Source organism: Rhipicephalus microplus, chromosome X (assembly GCF_043290135.1).
Source record: "Rhipicephalus microplus isolate Deutch F79 chromosome X, USDA_Rmic, whole genome shotgun sequence".
Lineage (NCBI taxonomy): Eukaryota > Metazoa > Arthropoda > Arachnida > Ixodida > Ixodidae > Rhipicephalus > Rhipicephalus microplus.
In genome coordinates this window covers 331829372-331843141 of record NC_134710.1, presented here as the reverse complement: position 1 = coordinate 331843141, position 13770 = coordinate 331829372, and the positions used below count along the sequence as shown (strand labels likewise).

The following is a 13770-nucleotide window of genomic DNA, read 5'->3' as shown; positions in this document are numbered from 1 at the left end:
CTAGCATAGGGCAGTCTGTGTCATCATTGGTGAGAGAAGGTCAACTTCTTCAATGCTGAAGGACTTAAGTTTCGCAGCTGGTGTTTCCATCAGGCTAGCACAGCGGAATGTCACCACAGGCATATGTGAAGCATCTCATTGCTGCAAGAAAAAAAAAGAAGTGTTAGGTTAAACATGCCAGAATCAATACATAACAATGAGTCACACACACTGCAGCAGCGCTTACATTCTAGGATGTCTACTGCAAAACGAAATGTGAAATAAAAGGAAGGTTCGGCCAAACGTTACTTGGCAAGCCATATAAATGCTGATCTGGTAGACTCTTTTCACATGATGTCTCAGACAGCAATATTCTGGAAGAAAATGTGCAGCGCCTCAACAAGGCATACTTGTAGCAGTTAGATACCCTTAGGTTCAGTTAACTTGTTTCCTATACACAGCTGAGTGACATTTCTATGAGCCCATTTACCAATGGGCATTCTAAGTGAGATCATGTGTGTGGCAAATAACACGTAAACTAGGGTGCATTTGTTCACTCGGTTGTCGAGTCACAGCCACGAGATATGTGAACGAAGCAATATATTTTAAGGCATGCATAGATATTCTGATTCTTTGTTTGACAGTGTCACAGATAGCTTGCCAATACATATATATTTGAGAGCAACAAGATGTGAAGCTTTTATTAGTTCAACGTCTTGTTGGTTCACAGCCAAACAGGTTACTGCTTTGTTAGACAAATTGGAATAAGCGCACCGGGGTTTCCAAAAAAAAAAACCATTATTAGAAGTTAGCTCCCGGTGTGAATGTCTGCCTATTTACTTTGTACTGCCTTCTACATGTGCCACAGAGACATTTGTTGAGGATGTGCTACCAGTCAAGCCAAGATCGCATACTTGGTCAATGTGATGGAAATACAAACATTAGAAACACTGCCACCTCTAGTAAGAGCATAACACTTCTGTATTTTGGACTAGCAAGGAGGTGCACAAGAAAGTTAAGCCCACTCTTGCAGAACTTTGAACGCGAATATTTCAGAGTGGGGGAGGTCAACATGCTGTGGCACTTTTAAACCCACGAAACATCAGCAGAAAACAGGGTAAAGGCAAGTCAAGAAACGCTGTTATGAAGGCCTGCGCATGGACAGCTTTGTGAATCTAGGCCCAATTGTTATGCTTTGAGCAAGCCAAAATCCATGTAAATAGGGAAAGCGTACTTTTAGGAGTACCAGCGTAAACAAATCTTGGCTGTTGGCTTTCTAGTACAAACAGCAATCCCTGCAATGAAAACATAAACATTTTATCTTAACGGTAACAGTGTGAGCACACACACGGGCCAGCGGAGCCATGTCAAATTGTCAGTGCCAGTGTAACCATGTGGCATGATGAACTATTCTCTGGCCAACACATGCACAGTTTGCCCCTAAAAAGCGATGCTTTCATATACGTAGTGCAAAAAGTCTGCACTTACCAAAATTCACTTGCTTTCTGTACTTTAGCATCGTTGGGAGCATCTTTATCTGCAGTATAACCAAATTTGTGTCATATCCCTGAAAAAAAAGTAGTAAAAGACATGCATCAAATATTGTTTCATTTGGTAGCAGTGAAGTCAGGTTAATAACAGCCAAGCGGGAATCAGCCTAATTATGTGCTTGCGGCAAATCCCAAACGGCGTTATTGAGGTTGTCGAAATTTTCGTCGATTGGTATTAACGTCGATATGTGACTTCAACGGCATGCCAAGTTTTCACAGCGCATAAAGATTTCATGATGCAGAATAATGGCAACGCTAACGAGAACATACAGCATTTATGATTGTCTTTTACAATATTCAGTTTTGCGAAGGTTTTGCATGACTAAAGAAATCTGGAAGATTTAGGTCATTCCTCCTCCAATTGTTCTGTCCATATGTAAATTGCTCGCTTAATGGTGCGCTTATAAAATAGTACGTTCAGCGCAGAGGTGAAGCAAGTGACGCAGTGATGTGGGCAATTTTTATTTTTTTTTTTGAGGCGTGCGGGGAGGGGGGGGGGGGGGTCCGCTTATCTGAATTGGAGGCCGGGCAAGCGAATATGGTCGTCATTATGAGCTCGCTACGCGCGGCCTAAAAAAATTCTGTGCGCAACCGCCTGGCTATGCCAGTGAAGTGATGCGACAATGGTTTGTTCACTTACTGATTTACATACACTTTACAGCTCTAAAAAATGCGGCCCAAGGCCCCAACACTCAGCCGTTAACATTACATAAAGCCAATGGTAGAAAAGTGCCAGTATGAATGCAGCTACAACCCCGCCCCAAAGTTTTTTCAAGCGAGGTAGTGTTGCGGAAATGAACTTTTAACTGCAAAAGTACACTGGCACTGCAGCGGTGACAGGGGAAGCAAGAGGGTATGCAGGCGGTAATAGAGGTAATTTAGTCCGATACGGCAAGCAATGGATACGGTGAATAAGAGCAAATCATTTCTCTTTCAATAGCGCAACCACTCAACAATGTATTGTAAGAGCATTAAATGTTGCTGGAAATGCCACTCACCTGCACGCTGATGCATGCACAGTCCTTTGTCCGACGAGCGAACAGGCTTGCAGATAGCTGAAGACGTGTTTACGATGTGTTTGTTCCACCCAGCAGCAAAATCCACAACTACTTCGCACTCAATAAAGATAAATATACACTAACCTTCATCACGAATAGGTAGAAACGCAAATCTGCGACACACACACACGATCAAAGCATAGCTCACAAGCTCGCATGTCCATGTGCTCGCCGACCACATACCATATGAATATGAGTAGTGCGAACGCGAACCTAGTTGCGCCGAAAAAAAAAACGTCGAGCAGTGGCAGCACAGGCGTCAGCGCAATGATTTCAGTGTGTTCTCCTAATACATTTATAAAAAAAACTGAGGTACACTAAAACTCATAATTAAATATAAAAAATTTAGTGTAATTTTTATTTAGTGCTAGTAAACATAAACACTGAATAAAAATTACTTTGTAACTTACATCGTTTGCTACACTAGCGCCACACTTGTCGTGTGGGCGCAGATGGCGCAGATTTGTCATTCTGCCCTCAAACTACAGGGGGAAGCGTGCTACTAAGTGTATGTCTGATGAGAAGCGCGTCTGGGTCCGCTTTTTTTTTTCTTCTCCGATATATCTGGGGGGGGGGGAGGCTCCTTATGCACGTGTTTCGGTGCTTGATCGACTTTGACGCCCTTACTTCGCGGACGAACGGCATGTCTAGGCTTTTTTTTATTGTTGTTTTGCACGTGTTTCGGCGTTCGGTCCGCTTTGACGTGCCAACTCTCCATTCTGCTGCTGCGTGTGTTAGGTAGTTGCCGTACTGTATTCTCAGGCCTTCTGTGTTCAGCCAGCGCTGCTATCTTATTATCTACGGATGCTAAAATAAATCACTGTTTTGGTTTGGTGAAGTTTGGCACACAGAACAAACAATAATCTGGCCCATGAATATCAATGTGGGCGGCATGCATATTTGTGTGCGGTGTCCTGCCGGGGAGTAACCGTTGCGTGACGAGATCATTTACAGCGGTTCCTCCTTCCGTTGCTCCCTTACAAACTTCAGATGAATACAGTTACTCCCCCATTCTCGAACAAGTCGGCCATCCTGTTCCGCTTAGTCTTTTCGGGGAGTAACAGTCGGTCTGAAGGAGTAAAAACAGCCGTTGCTCCCATTTCGGCCGTTTTTGGCTTAGAGTGCATCTCTCTTACCTGCCCGCAGCTGCCATCTTGTCCGTTCGCCCGCAACATCTGCCGCAACCGCCGCTCGCTACATCACTGACTAGTCGTTTCGCGCGGAATAAACCTGAAGCGTGCCTAAAGCACACGTTTAAACTATCTGTACGTGTCCCTTACAAGACCTACGCCAGCCATCGCTTGAAAGGAATCTTCTAGTGTTCCCCGCAGCACCTGCGTTAGCGCCGTTCAACCCGTGATGCCACCCATGCGCAGCGCTGTTGCTTCGAATCTCATAAGGGTGCCCTTAGAGGATATGGTCCAACTTTGTTCCCTCGGTCATACTCCATGTTTCAGGGTACCGCAGTGTGTTCTGTATGGAAGGTCGGTGAAGGTCGCGGCGTGTTGCTTTTGTTTCACTTGTCATTTATACGTAGCATATACGGGGCAATCTAGCAGTAAAGAGCTGAGCTCCACATTACATAACAGCCCCGCCGCGGTGGTCTAGTGGCTAATGTACTCGGCTGCTGACCAGCAGTTTGAGGGATCGAATCCTGTCTGCGGCGGCTGCATTTCTGATAGAGGCGGAAATGCTGTAGGCCCGTGTGCTCAGATTTGGCTGCACGTTAAAGAACCCCAGATGGTCAAATTTCCGGAGCCCTTCGCTATGGCGTCTCTCGTTATCATATGGTGGTTTTCGGACGTTAATTCCCACATATAAATCAATCACTATTTCATCAACACAATTTGTTTCTTGTATGGTGTTTTCACTTTAAGAGAGAGATGGAGTTGTTTAGATTTTTGTAAGGCTTCCTGGTAACAAGAGCTGACATTATTCTCTAAGCTAAGTATAGAGACGCGGAATGTTCTACAGCAGAAAGACAATATGCGCCATAACGACGAACAGCCAAGCGCAATGTGAGCAAGCGTTTCTCCGTTTCTCGTATGTTCAACCGTTGTCTCCGTGAATAGCTCTGGCGGTGGGTGTTGTCGGAGCTCAGCGTAGAGGCAGAGATTTAGCCGTGCTGTTGATAACTTTAAAAGAGTGTAAACAGGTTTATTTGGCGAACCTAACGGGCCGGTGGAAGATTCTAGGTAGCCACAGGACGAGGAGGATGATGGAGCTCGAGCGCCGATCTTGTGGTGCCTTACTCTGCGATGATGCTTGTTGTTCCCTAGTGTTGCATCATTCATTCATTTTAATTGCCCCCGTCGAGAAAGATGAAGCCATCCTGGCGATCTAACAGGTGGGAACGAGTGGGTCGAAGTACGGCTTCAAGCGGTCCACTTGAACATTATCGTGTCCACGCCGACGATGGTCACCGAGCGGCGTAAGCGGTTCAATGGCGTAATTGACGGGCGATGTGCGCTCTACCACGCGGTATGGACCATGGTAATTTGAAAGTACCTTGGTAGACAAATCAGGTGCACAGGGTGGTACATACAGCCACACAATGGTTCCAGGGGCATACTTTGCGGCAGGAGGTTGGTCGTCATCGCGGGCCTTTTTCTGGCGTTGCTGGTCAGCCGTAGTAAACTGCTTCGCTAGTTGGCGGCATTCTTCAGCATGACGGGAGGCCTCGAACATGGTCGTGCACTCAGATGCATCTGGTGCGTATGGCAGCAAAGTGTCAATTGTGTGCGATGGTTGATGTCCATATAGAAGAAAGAATGGGAAAAATCTGGTGGTGATTTGGGTAGCGGTGTTGTACGTGTAGGTCGCAAACGGAAGAACCAGGTCCCAGTTCGTTTGGTTAGATGCCACATGCGTCGCGAGCATGTCTCGCAAGGTCGCTCAGTCAAGCCATTTGTCTGATGGTGATAAGCAGTGCCCATCTGGTGTACAATATGGCACTGGCGAAGAAGTGCAATTGGAGAACGTCGGATAGAAATACGCGGCCCCGGTCCCTGAGGAGCTCGTCAGGAAAGCCATGACGCAACACAAACCGATAGAGAATGAAAGCTGCGACGTCCTGAGCGGTAGCGTAGAAGAGCAGCGGTTTCAGCGTACCCTGTAAGGTGATTCTCAGCAACGATAGCCCACCGGTTACCTGCTGTGGTCAATGGCAGTGGTCCATAAAGGTCGATTCCGACGCGATCGAATGGGTGGTCATGGCATGCAAGCGGCTGTAGTGGAGCTGCTCCTGGATTGGGTGGCTGTTTCCGTCGCTGACACTCGTGGCAGCCACGAATAAACTGTCGAACAAAAGTAAACATTGCACACCAGTAGCACCGCTTCCTTAAACGTTCATAGTTCTTGAAGACACCGGCATGAGCACATTGCGGGTCAGAGTGAAATGATGCACAGATTGTAGAACGTAGCTTTCGGGGAATAACGAGCAGCCACTTTCTGCCGTCTGGTGAGTAATTGCGCCGGTACAAGAGGCCACCTCGAATGGTGAAGTGCGAAGCCTAGCGTCGCATTGCTAGAGTGGTTGGAAGTGTCGGTTCCTCAGATAAAACGTCCAGAAGCGAAGTTATCCATGGGTCGTTGCGCTGTGCAGAGGACATTGTGTCGATGTGAAGAGCTGCAGCGCGTGTTCTATAGAAGATAGAGAGGCAGCCTCAGTGGAGAGTGGTGATCGCGAGAGCGCATCAGCATTGGCATGTTGATGGCCGGAACGGTAAACGACGTGGATTTCATACTCTTGAAGTCGCAGAGCCCAACGAGCAAGGCGACCTGATGGATCCTGTAGCGACGACAACCAACGTAAGGCATGATGGTCTGTAACTACAGCAAACGTGCGGCCATATAAGTATGGGCGAAACTTGACAATTGGCCAACGTGTGGCTAAGCACTCTTTTTCGGCAACACTGTAGTTTACCTCAGCCTTGTTGAGCGTTCTGCTGACGTAGGCGACGACATACCCAGGGGATCCAGGCTTGCGTTGAGCGAGAACTGCAACGAGACCACCGCTGGCGTCTGTATAGATTCAAGTTGCAGTCGTGGGATCATAGTGGCGCAATATGGGCGGTGTATGGATTTCAGTTGCAGCCGTGGGATCATAGTGGTGCAATATGGGCGGTGATGTCAGGAGACGGCGAAAAGTGGTAAATGCGTGATCGCTGTTGGAAGACCATGACGAGATGTCGTTGGCACTGCTTAAATGTTAGGTCAAAGGGGCAATTATGGAGGCAAAGTAGCGCACAAATCTACAAAAGTAAGAGCATAATCCTACGAAGCTGCGTAACTGTTTTACAGTCGTCGGTTTGGTGAATTCAGCGACAGCGCGTAGTTTAGCCGGTTCGAGAACAACGCCATCCTTTGATACGACGTGACCGAGAATGGTGAGCTTCCGAGCAGCGAAATGGCATTTTTTGAGATTGAGTTGGAGCTGCGCATTCTTCAGACACGTGAAGACATGTTTATGGCGTACAAGATGTGTTGCGAAATCGGGTGCAAAGACGACGATATCGTCGAGGTAGCAAAGGCATGTGTTCCATTTCAAACCCTGAAGAACCGAGTCCATCATGCGCTCGAATGTGGCCGGTGCATTGCAGAGGCCAAAGGGCATGACATTGAATTCATATAGCCCAACCGGTGTCACGAAGGCTGTTTTTGGACGATCGGCATCTGCTAAGGGCACCTGCCAATACCCCGAACGCAAATCTAACAACGAAAAATCTCGGCACCTTGTAAGCAATCAAGGGCGTCATCAATCCTGGGCAAAGGGTATACGCGTCTTTGCGAGTGATCTTATTTAGGCGCCTGTAATCAACGCAGAAGCGAATCGTACCATCCTTCTTCTTAACAAAAACGACAGGTGATGCCCATAGACTTTGGGAAGGTCGGATAACGTCGCGCTTGAGCATATTGTCAACCTGTTCGGTGACAACCTGCCGTTCCGTGGTGTAAACATGGTATGATCGCTGTCGTACTGGTGTGTTGGAACCTGTGTTGATGCAGCCAAAAAACTTGGAGTTCGGCCAAAGGTAGGGTGAGCAACGTCAAAGGATTCACGGAACTGATAGAGCAGCTGCAGAAGCTCAGAGCGTTCAGACGGCGATAGTCCATCGGCGATTGATGAATTGAAAAGCTCGGAAGGTGGTACATCTGAAGGGTTGAGGGCACTGATAGCGCCGTAGTTTCCGGAACAGTCTGGCGGCATGTTAAAAAATTTGTTCTTTATCAATGGCTAGCACGTGTCCAAGAGATTCACCTTGAAACAGTTCGACGAGATACGGAAAGAGATTGATGAGACAAAGAGCACTGTTTCCTTCAGAAATGGAGAGGGTTAATAAGGCAGAATAAGTGATCTTCGACTAAGAGAGAGGCTTGATGGTTCAAAGAATGCAGCTTCGTCCCTAATGCCGTCACAGAACACGGGGAGCAACACAGCTGCTGTCGGAGTAATTTCAGTGCCTTCTTTGACGACGAGTTTGTGTACGGCGGGCTAAATGCGGTCGGTTGGTTGGTCGTAAAACGGGAAAAGTTCAAGTTCCGATCTTGCGCAATCGATAACGGCGTCGTTACCCAATAAGAAATCCCATTCAAGTATGATGTCGTGTGAGCATGACGCAAAGACAATAAACTCAACAGTGTAGTGGTTTTTCGCGATGATTAGTCGGACAGTACAGGCGGCTACAGGCTGAACCGGGTCCCCATGCTTTCGCTTTTGCAAGGACATCATATAAAGAGTGTTGTGAATCGCCCCAGAGCTGACGAGGGAGCAGCGCTCTTTGGATCCTCAAACAGGTAGCCGACCGCCACCAGTTATTGTCCCTCCTAGACGGAGGGTTAGGCGTCATGTCGCCACGACGCCGTAATTGGTTCGGGAGACGACAAGTGTGGCAGCTTCCTTGAAAGTTGCTGCGGCGACTGTCGCGAACCGCCTCGCTAATTGAGTGAACAGATCGGCGGAGCCTTTGATGTATGCTGTCATGAGTTTGGGACCCCTCGACCAGCGGCACACACACGACGAGGAAGAGCCCCGCTGGTGCCACCTTGGATTGCAGTGATCACGGCTCAATATTGGACGTTCACGTGGGCCGTGCATGCTCTTCACCCTCGTCGCTTGTGTGTGATCTTTGATTGTACAGTACCATCTGCACGTGTTCCCTGATCTAGGGATCTAGGGAGCACATAACTTTTATAATGAGCCACCCGGCTCATTCGTAGAAGCGCCTTGTAGAGGAACGCCAGATTCGAATGCTCGCCATGTAAGAAAGAGCTCTTCATTTACGAGAGCTCACCTTTATATAATGTAAATAAACGCTCTTCAAGTCTCTCTTCCTCCTGCCTCGACAACTTAATCACGGACCTCTGGTGCCTGCAAACTCCGGTCGCAACAAGAGGCGTAGTCACTTTTCGGAGCTTGCGGCAATGTTTAGCGTCTTTCACGGAAACGGCAGCACCGGTATCAACTCGAGTATATGCTCGAATAAATTCTACAAAAACTTTGACAATATTCGACGGCAATGTCCGAGGGCTTGAGCATTCCGACAGCGCAGTTCTTGCCTCCCGAACTGCGGCGATTAGTTTCCCTCGTGTTCAGGAGCTGGCCGACGACGGATGGGTGACAGGGAGCGATGACGGGGTGAAGGTGAGCGTCCAGACGTAGTACGCAGACATTCCCGTGAAGACGAGCTTGACTGAGGATCCGAATTTTCCAGACGAGATGGAGGAAGGTCCATGAAGCTGTTCTGTGCCCGGGCGTCTGCGTATCCCGGCACGCGACGACAGCAGTATCGGGCGATATGGCCAGGACACCCGCACGCAAAACAGATAGGCCGGTTATCGTGCGTTCTCCAAGTATTGGCGATGAGGGGAGCAGCCCATGCAGCGGACGGGTGAGTTGAGGCTGTGGTAGCAATGGGAAAAGCCCAGACTGTGGACGGCTGAGTCGGGGCTGAGGTATGGGGCAGTCCTTGGAATGGTGGGGGCTGGGTTAGCTGCCGCCGCTTTAGTGCCTCCGCGTAAGAGGCGTGGTGACGTACTGGAGGCTGCTGCAAGAACACCGGTATAGCCTCAGAAATCTGCTCCTGGACCACATGCCGGAGCATGGGAGACAATGGTGGTGGTTGTCGCAGTGGCTGTTGCTGCGAGAGCTCCTGGCGTTGAGCAAAAGGCAGTAGAGAGAGCTGCCGAGACACTTCCTCTCGCACGAAGGCTTTCATTTGTGCGATAAGGTTTGTCTGTTCAGTCAAGACGTCCAGCTCGCGTCTGAGCTCGTTGCCTCCGCGATTCTTCATAGCTTTGACACAAAGCCACTACTCCGGCCACAGTGCTAGGAGACTTCGCGAGAAGCATCTGAAAAACGTCATCGTCGACGCCCTTCGTAATGTGCTGTATCTTTGCACTCTTGCTCATGAAAGCATTGACGCGCCGGCAGAGATCGATCACATTTTCTATATATGAGGTGAAAGTTTCACCTGGCTCCTGTGCCCGTGCACTCAGGCGTTGTTCGGCGCGTAGCTTCCGCAAAGCAGGGCGACCAAAACGGCACATATCACCTCCTTGAAGGCGGACCAGTCCGCGAACTCGGTGTCGTGATTCATATACCACAGCTTGGCCGCGTTGGTGAGATAAAAATTGACAGTGCCCAACTTAGCAGCCCCATTCCACCTGTTGCGCCCACTGACTTTTTCGTATGATGACAGCCAGTCCTCGACATCCTGGTCTTCGGTGCCTGCAAAGATCGAGGGGTCTCACTGGTGAACCGTGCCAGGGCAAGTAGCGGCCCCGAGAGGTACAGTTTGTTGGGCAGCGTCAACTTGGATGGTTTACGGCAGGGTGCGGGATCGGAGTTCCAGGATGTAGGCGATGTGGTTACCCAGCACGATCCACCAAATGTAAAGAGGTTTATTGGGCGAACCTAATGGGCAGGTGGAAAATTTGAGGTAGCCACAGGACGAGGAAGATGGTGGAGCTCGAGCACCCATCTTGTGGTGCCTTACTCTGCACTGATGCTTGTTGTTCTCTGGTGTTGCATCATTCCTTCATTTTAAGAGCAAGAAATGTCCACCACAATAAAAACGCTGCAGAACAAAACAAGGTGGTTTTGCTTTCACACGGGAGCCTTGTTCACATGCAGATGACGTGCAGCACTGAAGGGGACGTCACCACGTTCACTCAGCCCCTCAATAAGCCGTGTGGCAACAGTCACTGTTTTTGTTTTCGCAGGCTTTAGTAAGCGCCCGTCATGTGTTCACGCTTCTGTAGTCACGAATATGGGATGTAGTTTACAGTATTTCACACTTACAGAAAGAACCCTTTTCTCCCAATATTCTTCAAGGGTCAAGCATTTTGCTGCATTTTATTCATCGACGCAGGCCGCGAGTATTTCACGTCCATGAAAGAACTAAACGCCTGCCGACAGTAATTTGGAGCCCATTCATTCGCTGATATTCTTACTGCATTATATCTTAGGCATTTAAGGAGGCAGCAGCGGTCGACGTTTTGGCGACAATAGCACTGTATCGAAGTAAATCATTGTATTATTTCGAGGCGAACGCCTTACTTACATTCCTCATCAAGCGCGAAAACTGACCATCGGCAGTGACACGAGTGACGTAAAAGAAAATTATCATGTCAAGGCGTCACCGTACGACGCCATTATGATGTCCAGACTGGCAAAATTTTTGACATCACCACGACACCATCATGACGTCACAAGATGTGTTTGACCCAAAATGTGGTTGACGCCACATTTCGCGACGTCATCACATAACTACATCGCTTGGTCAGAGGTTGGCTGATCATGGAGGCAGTGCAAATACCCTCAAGTTGCATAAAGCTTGTGAATCATCCGATCCCGGAGGCAGTGTCAAATCACGTTAGCAGCAGACAGCGTTCGTTAGCGGACTAGGGAGGGTCAACACGTAGAGTGAGAACGAAAATAATGTCTTTTGCCTTCAAATTATCTACGGCGAATGCTGAAGGTAGCTTGCGGGTATTTACAAACATATATGCGTGTGCCGCATTCACCCAGGTTTTCACTACCTGTAGCGGAAGAACGGTTGACATGTTATGCTTCCCAATTCTATCATTTTTTGCTTACACGATGTATACTTCGCTATGTTGACGGCAAACTCTTTCTCGGAGAAAAATTGGAAAATAAAATTCATTACGAGGCTCGTGGCGAATTTCCCACCTAAACAGTGCCATATTACCCGCTAACTCCCTCGTCTCGTCAGAACAACCCCTTCAGATTCCTTCTGAAGGCCACACAGTGTGATGCGGCTTTCTGCACCCACTGAAATACTGCTCTGTTGTGGCTGGGACATCTTTCGCGCAGTGTTTGACGCTAGTAACTAAACAGTTTCTAGCGTTGATCGTAACGAAACTATTTAACGCTGCCACTGCATGTGGTTGCGATGCCATTTTCCCGTGATTTTCTTTGTCGCTGTGTTGGCATTTTTCAATAAAAATGGAAGTTCTACACCAGCCTACTTAACATTCCCTTCACTTCACTTTATTATCTGATGGACCCTCATCAATGTTTGCATGCATAAGGCATAGGTATAACAAGTAGAAGTCACAAACAACAGTTTTTGCGGGGAAACTAGTACTCTCCCTTTCTCTGCAAAAGTTGGTAGATACATGGTGGCTATGAGGACTGGGAAGGCCATTTCAGTCCAGTGTCGTACGACGAAAACAAATTACGAACCAAGCATTTACATCGCTGAATCACGCTTCTGAGCGAATACCTTTTTTGTATAGTGATTGCCACCCCGCATTTTTTCGTTTGCAGCTGCATCTGTTTTATTATTTTAAATGGTGACACAGTAGCACAAACCTTTTACGCCGAAAAAGAAGATTGCTTTAACAGGTCATACATTTCATTTTCCCCCCGTTGATGGACGTCCCGCCACTGTGGTATAGTGGCTAAGGTACTCGGCTGCTTAACCGCAGGTCGCGGGATCAAATCCCGGCTGCGGTGGCTGCATTGTCGATGAAGGTGAAAATTCTTTGGGCCCGTATGCTCAGATTTGGGTGCACGTTAAAAAATACCTGGTGGTTGTAGCTTCCGGAGCTCTCCACCATGGCGTCTCTAATAATCATATGGTGGTTTTCAGAACTTAAACCCCACATATCAATTGATCAATGAGTCGATGCACGACAAGTATATATGAAAGGGTCATTCGTCCACAGCGACTGCTTGAAAATGATTTAACGCGCGTGTTCTTCTATTTGGATGTACGTTGTAAAACCCCAGAAGTTCAGAATAATCTGCAATGCTCTTTCAAAAGCGTGCTTTAGAATCATAACATGATTTTGGCATGCAAGAACTTCAGACATTATTTTCGGGCGAAAGTCTTTGATGCTTCATTAAACGCGAAATGTGACAGTTCCCGGTGGCAGCACGAATGATTTTTAAGAAAAATTGTCATCACCTGATGACGTCACCCTAAGAAAAGAGTAGGTGCCCTGAGACGAAAAACTGAGATGTCATCTTATGGTTAAATGGGGAAAAGGTTTTAGCTTAGGACAAGAAAAAGAATTTTTTTCCTCTCTGAATTTTCTGAAGGAAATGGACAAGGGGTCGAGTAAGTTTTTCTTATAATTATCTCGAAAACAATCATAGCACATTATTTATAAATACTACCCTGTTCGTGTATTTCTCTAACTGGTCTCTCGGAAAACAAACTAAATGGCTGCAACACGTGCACAATTACTTTTATCGCCGGCAAGTTTTTTTTTACGGCGTTCTGTAGATGCTATACTTCGTTCCACGCAAGCAGCATCTCGATTTCGCATACCCATCTCGTTACTTGGACGTGCGCGTCTGGGAAGAGGGCAGCGGCTTCGATCGGTGCACACCTCGGGGAGCTGGCAGCTGCGACGCATTTACAGTCTGCACGTGCCAAGGAGGAGGCGAAAAACTAAAGGAGACAAGAAATAAGAGCGCTAGCGCTGGCGTCTCTATTTCGACAAAAGCTGCACGTTGACAAAAGGGCAAAGTGAGCTGACTTGCTCCAACGTGTCCTGTTGCGCTTTTCTCTCGGAATGGATTTCCGCAGCGCCATGGCCGTATCGGCTTTGCATAGGGAGCAGCCCCAGATAGCACTCGCACTCCTAAAAGGGAAACGCTTTTTCTTCCTTTGCAGCCGCTTCTGTCAGCCCCGCTCGCACGCAACCAC

At 48.0% G+C, this 13770-nt stretch overlaps 2 long non-coding RNA genes across 2 annotated transcripts in view; one reads left to right on the top strand and one right to left on the bottom strand.

The window, feature by feature from the left end:
* Positions 1 to 13770, top strand: part of LOC142776283 (uncharacterized) — a 367738-nt gene that overhangs the window by 227638 nt on the left and 126330 nt on the right. The gene's annotated exons all lie outside the window — the stretch shown is intronic.
* On the bottom strand, positions 42 to 2718 carry LOC142777250 (uncharacterized). The gene is made up of 3 exons (XR_012887990.1): positions 2528 to 2718; positions 1468 to 1546; positions 42 to 141 (listed from the first exon to the last, which is right to left on the bottom strand). It is a non-coding gene; the product is annotated as an uncharacterized LOC142777250 (long non-coding RNA).